This window comes from Pleurodeles waltl, chromosome 12 (assembly GCF_031143425.1).
Source record: "Pleurodeles waltl isolate 20211129_DDA chromosome 12, aPleWal1.hap1.20221129, whole genome shotgun sequence".
Taxonomy (NCBI): Eukaryota; Metazoa; Chordata; class Amphibia; order Caudata; family Salamandridae; genus Pleurodeles; species Pleurodeles waltl.
Genome location: NC_090451.1, coordinates 128195984 through 128205523, shown reverse-complemented (window position 1 = coordinate 128205523; position 9540 = coordinate 128195984). Strand labels below are relative to the sequence as shown.

General features: G+C 44.3%; 2 non-coding genes across 2 annotated transcripts; one reads left to right on the top strand and one right to left on the bottom strand.

Moving 5' to 3' along the window:
* Positions 1-2611: 2611 nt before the first annotated feature.
* TRNAI-AAU (transfer RNA isoleucine (anticodon AAU)) lies at positions 2612-2685 on the bottom strand. The gene has a single exon. It is a non-coding gene; the product is annotated as a tRNA-Ile (tRNA).
* Positions 2686-3345: 660 nt separating this feature from the next.
* Positions 3346-3427, top strand: TRNAS-AGA (transfer RNA serine (anticodon AGA)). Its single transcript has one exon. It is a non-coding gene; the product is annotated as a tRNA-Ser (tRNA).
* Positions 3428-9540: the final 6113 nt, after the last annotated feature.

Below are 9540 nucleotides of genomic sequence, written 5' to 3'. Positions count from 1 at the left end.
AACAAGCCTCTAGAACTGGATACAAAACTTGAGGTGAAGCGTCCATAACTGAACACAATACCAAAGATGTGGCCTTAAAAACTTGACACAATGCTGTGGATGAAGAATTTTTGTTTGGACACAACACACTACGAAATTCTCCAAGCACTCAGAATACTTCAGATGAAGCCTCTAGAATTGAATAAACACCCCGGATGCAGCATCCACAAATGAAGAGTGTCTCTGGGTTTGGCTCCAAAACTGAAAACAACACTGCAAGTGCACCGGCCAGATCTAAACAACGCTGTAAGTATGGGCTAAAGTAGTAAAACAAATACTACAACTGGACGCAATACTTCAGGCGTGGCTTCAAGAACAAGATGATAACTGCTGCACTGGAAACATGAAAGTGGCGGCCTGTGAGCAAGAAGAAAAACTTCACTGTGTCATTAGGACATGATACATAATGCAAAAACGACCTTTGAGAACTGACACAATGCTCTGGATGAACCCAGTAGTAGACACAATACACCAAAGGCGGCCACCAGATCCGGATACAATATCCCAGACGTGGTCTTTAAAAGTAGCATCAGTGCTCCTGGAGAAGTTTGAAAACTTTTTCAAAACTACAGATGGAACTTTGAATACTTGGCTCAATACCCTAAGAGGTCTCTGCAGAACCAGACACAACACTTCAGAAGTGGCTCCAGGTTTGGCCATAATAGGATAGATTGGTCTCTAAAGTGGAAATCAAATGAACAGGGGAGGCAGCGAGGGTTAGACAGGTTATTCCAAAGGAGCCCTTTAGAAATGTACCCAGCACTCCAGACAAGGCCTTACTTGTGCTGTGCACCCTGTCCAGTTGTAAAAATGCTTGTTTTTTGTTGGTTTTATTACTGCTCCTTCTGCACCCCTCCATCCCTTTTGGCCTATCCACGGTCTTTTCAGATAAGGGAAATGTATTGTCTCTGGGAATGAGATACGTATGGAATGTCCCCGCATTCCATACTGGAACAGGTGGTTGAAGAATGAGAAAACCAGGCGCAGTGTGAGAGGGTTAAAGCAATGGTATAACCAAGGTCACAGCGTGCTGGGGGGGGGGGGGGGGGGAGGCAAGCTCTAGGGCCCCCCTCAGAAGAGGACCCTAGCCTGAGAACTCCTGAGTGAGTCTGAAAGGGAGCCCCCTCCATGAACTTTGCAGCCACGCCCCTCAATTCTTGTTACGTAACTGGGTTAGAGTGCTGGTCAATTGCTTCCTCTTCATATTGTACTGAATTTGATTAAAGATAAAATATAGTGCACCTCTTCTGGTAATCTTTTCCTGAGGAAGCTTGCAATGCGGCTGCCTCTGCTGTGATTATCTGGTTCTGGAGCTTAATTTGGGTGGCGGTTGACTCTTGGGCGTGCCGGCACTCATTTTCGGGAACCAGAATTTATGTTTCTGCAGCAGACGTTCACCAAGAGCAAGACAGGGTCAAACACGCAAAGCAGTAAGACGGGTGAAGATCTAAACAGGAAAGACAGGGAGAAAGGAAGAATATGCAAGAGTTAAATACATAGGCAGGGAGTGTCTGGTAGTGCATAGACGAGCCACGATGTGGAGTCAGAATTATGCACCCTTGGTTTTTGGCTCACCAATATTAATGCCGTCCCGACTGTACAATGATGTGAGTGCAGCTTGGGATATTGTTTTCACTTCACAATGCCAAACCGGTTGGATTTGAAAATCAAAGATAATCGTGGCCGGGGGGACAGCAGATACACAATTAAATACCGAAAACGTGTTTTTAGCTTTCAAGGAAGATTATCGTTTACCTGTGACAACTATAAAAACAGAATTAACAGGGTGAGTGGACAACACATTTTTGTTAATTTCAGAACAGTATGTTTTATTGGTCTAGCATACACATTTTTTTTTAAAGGAGCTGCTGAGACTCGCACCGACAATCCCTTATTTGCTAGAGAGGCGTTTTAACCATCTAAGACACAGCGCGAAGGAACATGTATGGTGCTCCACTGTGATGATGTAAAAGGTACACAGTATGTAGTATTCATATTTTTGCTATCTTTTTTTTTAACCTATGAACCAAAAAGAAGGCGGAGGAAAACCTGATAATGGAACGGAAAGAAATACAAAATAGGTCATGAAAAATGCATATCATTTGTGTGTTCTTATTTTGTAATGTCTTCAAATGTGTGAACGCCATACAGGGGTGGACGAAGTGCTCAAAACATACATTAAACAAAACAATATTAGAGTGCAATAATAAAGGTTACCAACGTAAACAATATAATCAAACTAATGCTTACATAACCCATGCCCTCCTTCCTACAGCTTTTTATGACCTCTGGCCACCTCGACACTCTTGGAGTGAAAGTGCCTATTGTCGTGCATCCCGAATTCACACAGCGCTTCAAAAAGTCTAGAAGAGGACCATGAAAACATGGCGAAGGCTGGTGTCACAGCAAAAGGAGGGGTACTGTTAACCATCAATGGCCGTATGCTGTTATTTTAAGCGATTAAGTTGCACACATTAATGTTCTCATAGAATGACCTACAAAGATAAAAAGTGAAAAAACAGGCCCGTTTTTAATATAATTCGCTACAAAGATAAAAAGTGAAAAACTAAGCTGGCCCGTACGGGGATCGAACCCGCGACCTTGGCGTTATTAGCACCACGCTCTAACCAACTGAGCTAACCGGCCACGTCGTACATTCAGCCTAGTGTGATTTAGTCACGTCACACAGATCACGAGAGCATTCATAGTGTTGTGAGTACAGCACTGGTACATCACCATATTTCACTCGCCAGCGCATTGAGGCGCTGGAACAATCCTGAGCTGAAGCACATCTTGCACATACCAGGAACCGATCATAATAAAACACGTACATTGTACAATGAATGGCACTGAAGGCGCTTCACCATAAGAACGGCAGGATGAGCAACTCCAGGGAAAGATGGACTGAAGACTAGAACCGTTCCACACCCCGCCTGCCCTTTTATGCCCAGAAAAAGACTGACCTCTGCTCGGCAGCACCGCGCATGCTCAGTGTGCTGCACATTCTCCGCACACCCGAGCTCCTTCCATACCGCCGCTGTCACACATTAGGCTCTGAGTCCTTAACCCTTTACTTCCTGCACCATGTTTCTGCGGCCCCTCCCCCCCCCAGACTTTGGTCACTTGCTGGACTTGTTTCTATGATGCCCTTCAGTACACAGTTGTTACTTTCCAAACCGGAAGGTGTTCCCTTTAACCCACAATTCTCTGCTCTGCCCCATCACAAAACATCTGAATTGTTTTGCAGGAAGTGTATCTGACGACCCATATCCACTACGACGGAGAAGTTTCCCATCTAAAACATCTGTAGTCGTGGCCGAGTGGTTAAGGCGATGGACTAGAAATCCATTGGGGTCTCCCCGCGCAGGTTCAAATCCTGCCGACTACGGTTTATTTTACATAAATGTTCTCATGCTTCACTTTTTCATTATTCATGAGATCCAGTATCCCACAGTACTCACGCTTAAAACGAGTCTCCGAAATGTACGTGTGCCACGGATCATACGGTACCTGGGTTACCTTCTGACCCACATATATCACAGCACATGACCAGGGGCATTGACAGCGTTGAGCAGAACAGGTGCAGCCTAAAATATATTCCTTTTATATTCAACATGAGTGTCGCTGGTATAAAAATGACATGGTTCGAGGGCCCCATTGCTAGGATTAAGGGCTGGTTCCGTGTTTTGGACTTCTTTGTGGGATTTTCCAGGACTATGCGAGATTGACCTTTCTCCAGTTGTAGTTTATCAAGTAAATTTGTTGGGAGGCCAATATCAGGCACAATGGAATTATGTGTTTCGGAGGCAGCTGCATTTTCCGCATAATTGCGGCATTACATCTCACATCACTTAATCCATCATCTGATGCATTACTGCAAGAATACAAAAAAAATCTAACTCCGAAGGATCAAACATAATTTGAAAATTCTTTGGAAAGGTTGACTGGTTACCTTTCAGCTGGGCATTGCCAAGCTAATACTAAAGAGGTGAACCTTTTCCCATATAGTATAATAATGTGTTAAAATAGTGGAATAATATTTTGACAGAATGAGCTGCATTATATTACATACTTTGCCTTTTCTTGCTTCATAATTTAGCCAGCCCTGCTGCATAATATGGCTTGCTTTCACCACATAATTCCAGTGTTCCTGGACTAGGTGTAAGGATTTGTCAACGTTCAGAAGCACTGGAATCATGCGACAGGGGAGGACCAAATTATGCAAAAAGGTTGACTAAATCTTACAGCAACAAAAGGCAAATTATGTGGGGTAATGCTTTACATTTGGTAATAGTATTACTTACTTATTTTTTGATTTTGACACATGCTCACACTGGACAAATGTTTCACCTCTTCAGTACCAGTTTAAAACTCAGATACAACAATAAGCATTCGAAAAATGACCTTTCAGCCTTTACCAAGGGCCTTTCATTGAGCAGCAAACTGTGTGGCCATGTTTTTGGTAAATATTGATCCATTTGAGCTAGAATTTGAAGATTATGCATCAGATGATGGATTATGTGGCAATGTAGCAAATCAATATTTATGCAAAAATGCACCACCCACAAAATCAGAGAATTCCAGTTGCCCTGTCAATGATACAGACCGTTCAGAAGTCTATTGAGCAAGTTAGCCAATGGAAGTGCATTAGAATTGGTGAGACATGATCAGTGCTTTAAATGGGCCGGTAATATCCGGTACTGAATACCAGCACTTTTTTATTTTGAAAGGGGGAATACCTGCACTTCTCAAGAAAAAAGTAATAATTTTCTTTGGAGAGTATCGGTACTTCTCAGAAACAATCAGGTACTCTAACACTTCTATTTTTCCATTTCAAGCACTGGATATGAACATATTCCGTGGTGCCTTCAACAAGTAGTGCAGCTGGGCTGAGCAAGGTTTAAGAGTTGCTATAGTTGATTTGATTAATTAGGGTAGCCCAGTTTGTCCCATCTATATGAACAAGCACTGGCAAAGCCAATAGGTCTCGACTTTGTTTTTGTTTGATGTTTCTGTTTTACTGTAGTTATATGTGTTTTAAGTTTTTATTGTTTGTATTATTCCATAATTTTTAATGTGCTGTTGTCTATTTAATGTATGTTTGTTTGTGTGGGGTGCTGTAAAATGTTGTTAGGTATTAACATTTGTGCCTAATAGTTACTTTTTTATAAGTACTGCACGCATTTAGAATAGTTTTTTGTGAAATGACCACAGTACTTATAAAAAAGAAACTATAATGCACAAAACTTAAAATGACAACTTCTAAGCACAAATGTGTGTGTATTTAGAAATTAACATGTCGCCATCTGATTGTGTTATTTTAGGAAAAACACATAAAAGAACATTCTGAAAACAGGTTCTGAGGCAAGCGAATGCCTTGTGTGTTTCTAAACTTATAATGCCTACATCTGAGTCTGAATGCCGTGTGTGTTTCGAAACTAAACCTGTAGTCATCTCATCAAGTTTTTAAGGAAAGACGAAAAACAGAACATTCTGAATGCACAAGCTGAAGCAATATAAAATAAGAAAGGCAAATAAAATAAAACAATTTCTAGCATTAGCGTTAAGAATTTTTCAATTCTATTAAGGACACGGAGGTGAGGATTATGCTTCTCTTTCCATACTTTATTTTAACAGCAGCCAATGAAAACCATGGAAAACAAAAAACTACATATCCCAATACTTGATATGTCACGTGATAACCATAGAGGAGGAAGCCTATAAAGTGTTGCTTCACACCCAACCACTCCTCTTTCTTTGTCCAATACTCGCAACAGATAAAGTCATAGTCTTAAACATGAATCCAGCAAATGCAATCCTGAAAAAAGAAGAACTAGAATGAAATAGATGGGTCCAACTCGACTGGAAACTTGAACAGTGCCAGAACGGACCGAAAATTACTTCAGACCATAAAAACTGAACATCATAAAATGATGCTTATATCTACTACCAAATAGGGTGGGTTAGCACTGAAATGCAGTCAATTTGTACATGAACTTCATAATAATATTATGTACCACAAGATAACATATACAACAGTGAGGTGGGATAATCCTCACCTCCGTGTCCTTAATAGAATTGAAAAATTCTTAACGCGAATGCTAGAAATGTTTTTATTCTATGTCAGGACCGGAGGCTCAGATTATGCTTGTTCAAAGCAGATTCACAACCACCGATTCAATATCCACAATAGGTTTAAAAGACAAAGTTTTAAAAGTCGAAGGAGAAGACCAGTCTGCTGCCCTCAGAATGTCCTCTAAACGAGAACCCAAAGCAAAAGATTTTGAAGCCATAGTGTAGGAGGCTGGCCTGGTTTGTAGTGAGTACCAAGGGGTACTTACACTCTGCACCAGGTCCAGGTATCCCTTATTAGTGTAGAAGAGGTGTCTAGCAGCTTAGGCTGATAGAAAAGGGTAGATTAGCAGAGCAGCTTAGGCTGAACTAGGAGACATGCAATGCTCCCACTATACCACTGGTGTCATATGCACAATATCATAAGAAAACACAATACACAGATATACTAAAAATAAATGTACTTTATTTTTATGACAATATGCCAAAAGTATCTCAGTGAGTACCCTCAGTATGAGGATAGCAAATATACACAAGATATATGTACACAATACCATAATTATGCAGTAATAGCAATAGAAAGCAATGCAAGCAATGTACAGTCACAATAGATTGCAATGAGAGCACATAGGTATAGGGGCAACACAAACCATATACTCCAAAAGTGGAATGCGAACCACGAATGGACCCCAAACCTAAGTGAGCTTGTAGAGGGTCGCTGGGACTGTAAGAAAACAGAGAGGGTTAGAAAAATAGCACACGCCAAGACCCTGAAAAGTAGGTGTAAAGTGCACCTAAGTTCCCCAGAGAGCACAGAAGTCGTGATAGGGGAATTCTGCAAGGAAGACCAACACCAGCAATGCAACAATGATGGATTTCCGGACGAGAGTACCTGTGGAACAAGGGGACCAAGTCCAGGAGTCGTGACAAAGTCGAGATTGGGCAGATGCCCAGGAAATGCCAGCTGAGGGTACAAAGAAGCTGCCACTGGATGGTAGAAGCTGTGGATTCTGCAAGAACGAAGAGGACTAGGAACTTCCCCTTTGGAGGATGGATGTCACACGTTGTGAAGAAGCTTGCAGAGGTGTTCGCACGCAGAAAGACTGCAAACAAGCCTTGCTAGCTGCAAGGGTCGCAGTTAGGATTTTTGGATGCTGCTGTGGCCCAGGAGGGACCAGGATGTCGCCAATCGCGTGAGGAGACAGAGGGGGCACCCAGCAAGATAGGGAGCCCTCACAGAAGCAGGCAGCAGCCGCAGAAGTGCCGAAACAGGCACTAGAAAGAGGAGTGAACCAGAGCTCACCCAAAGTCACAAAAGGAGATCCCACGACGCTGGAGGACAACTCAGGAGGTTGTGCACTGCAGGTTAGAGTGTCGGGGACCCAGGCTTGGCTGTGCACAAAGGAAATCCTGGAAGAGCGCACAGGAGCCGGAGCAGCTGCAAATCACACGGTACCCAGCAATGCAGTCTAGCGTGGGGAGGCAAGGACTTACCTCCACAAAACTTGGACTGAAGAGTCACTGGACTGTGGGAGTCACATGGACAGAGTTGCTGAGTTCCAGGGACCACGCTCATCATGGTGAGAGGGGACCCAGAGGCATGGTGATGCAGTTCTTTTGGTGCCTGCGGTTGCAGGGGGAGGAGTCCGTCGTCCCACGGGAGATTTCTTCGGAGCTTCTAGTGCAGAGAGGAGTCAGACTACCCCCACAGCATGCACCACCAGGAAAACAGTCGAGAAGGCGGCAGGATCAGCGATACAAGGTTGCAGTAGTCGTCTTTGCTACTTTGTTGCGGTTTTGCAGGCTTCCTGAGCAGTCAGCGGTCGATTCTGTGGCAGAAGGTGAAGAGAGAGATGCAGAGGAACTCTGATGAGCTCTTGCATTCGTTATCTAAAGAATTCCCCAAAGCAGAGACCCTAAACAGCCAGAAAAGGAGGTTTGGCTATCTAGGAAGGAGGATAGGCTAGCAACACAGGTAAGAGCCTATCAGTAGGGGTCTCTGACGTCACCTGCTGGCACTGGCCACTCAGAGCAGTCCAGTGTGCCAGCAGCACCTCTGTTTCCAAGATGGCAGAGGTCTGGAACACACTGGAGGAGCTCTGGGCACCTCCCCTGGGAGGTGCAGGTCAGGGGAGTGGTCACTCCCCTTTCCTTTGTCCAGTTTCACACCAGAGCAGGGCTGGGGGATCCCTGAACCAGTGTAGACTGGCTTATGCAGAGATGGGCACCATCTGTGCCCATCAAAACATTTCCAGAGGCTGGGGGAGGCTCCTCCTCCCCAGCCCTGACATCTTTTTCCAAAGGGAGAGGGTGTAACACCCTCTCTCTGAGGAAGTCCTTTGTTCTGCCTCCCTGGGCCAAGCCTGGCTGGACCCCAGGAGGGCAGAAACCTGTCTGAGGGGTTGGCAGCAGCAGCAGCTGCAGTGAAACCCCCGGAAAGGCGGTTTGGCAGTAACTGGGTCTGTGCTAGAGACTCGGGGGATCATGGAATTGTCCCCCCAATGCCAGAATGGCATTGGGGGGACAATTCCATGATCTTAGACATGTTACATGGCCATGTTCGGAGTTACCATTGTGACGCTGTACATAGGTAGTGACTTATGTACAGTGCACACGTGTAATGGTGTCCCCGCACTCACAAAGTCCAGGGAATTTGCCTTGAACAATGTGGGGGCACCATGGCTATTGCCAGGGTGCCCACACACTAAGTAACTTAGCACCCAACCTTTACCAGTTAAAGGTTATACATATAGGTGACTTATAAGTTACTTAAGTGCAGTGGTAAATGGCTGTGAAATAACATGGACGTTATTTCACTCAGGCTGCAGTGGCAGGCCTGTGTAAGAATTGTCAGAGCTCCCTATGGGTGGCAAAGGAAATGCTGCAGCCCATAGGGATCTCCTCGAACCCCAATACCCTGGGTACCTCAGTACCATATACTAGGGAATTATAAGGGTGTTCCAGTATGCCAATGTGAATTGGTGAAATTGGTCACTAGCCTGTTAGTGACAATTTGTAAAGAGAGAGCATAAACACTGAGGTTCTGGTTAGCAGAACCTCAGTGAGACAGTTAGGCATCACACAGGGAACACATTCATATAGGCCACAAACTTATGAGCACTGGGGTCCTGGCTAGCAGGATCCCAGTGACACATAACAAACATACTGAGCACATAGGGTTTTCACTATGATCACTGGGCCCTGGCTAGCAGGATCTCAGTGAGACAGTGAAAACACCCTGACATACACTCACAAACAGGCCAAAAGTGGGGGTAACAAGGCTAGAGAGAGGCTACTTTCTCACACAACCCCCCCCCCCCCAAACGAAGGACAATAAGGCTAACCTTGGCCAGTTGAGACTTTATTGTCTAAGTGGTGATAAGTAGAGAGTAGCTCTGCAATAGACTGGTTACTCCCTTTATCATCCAC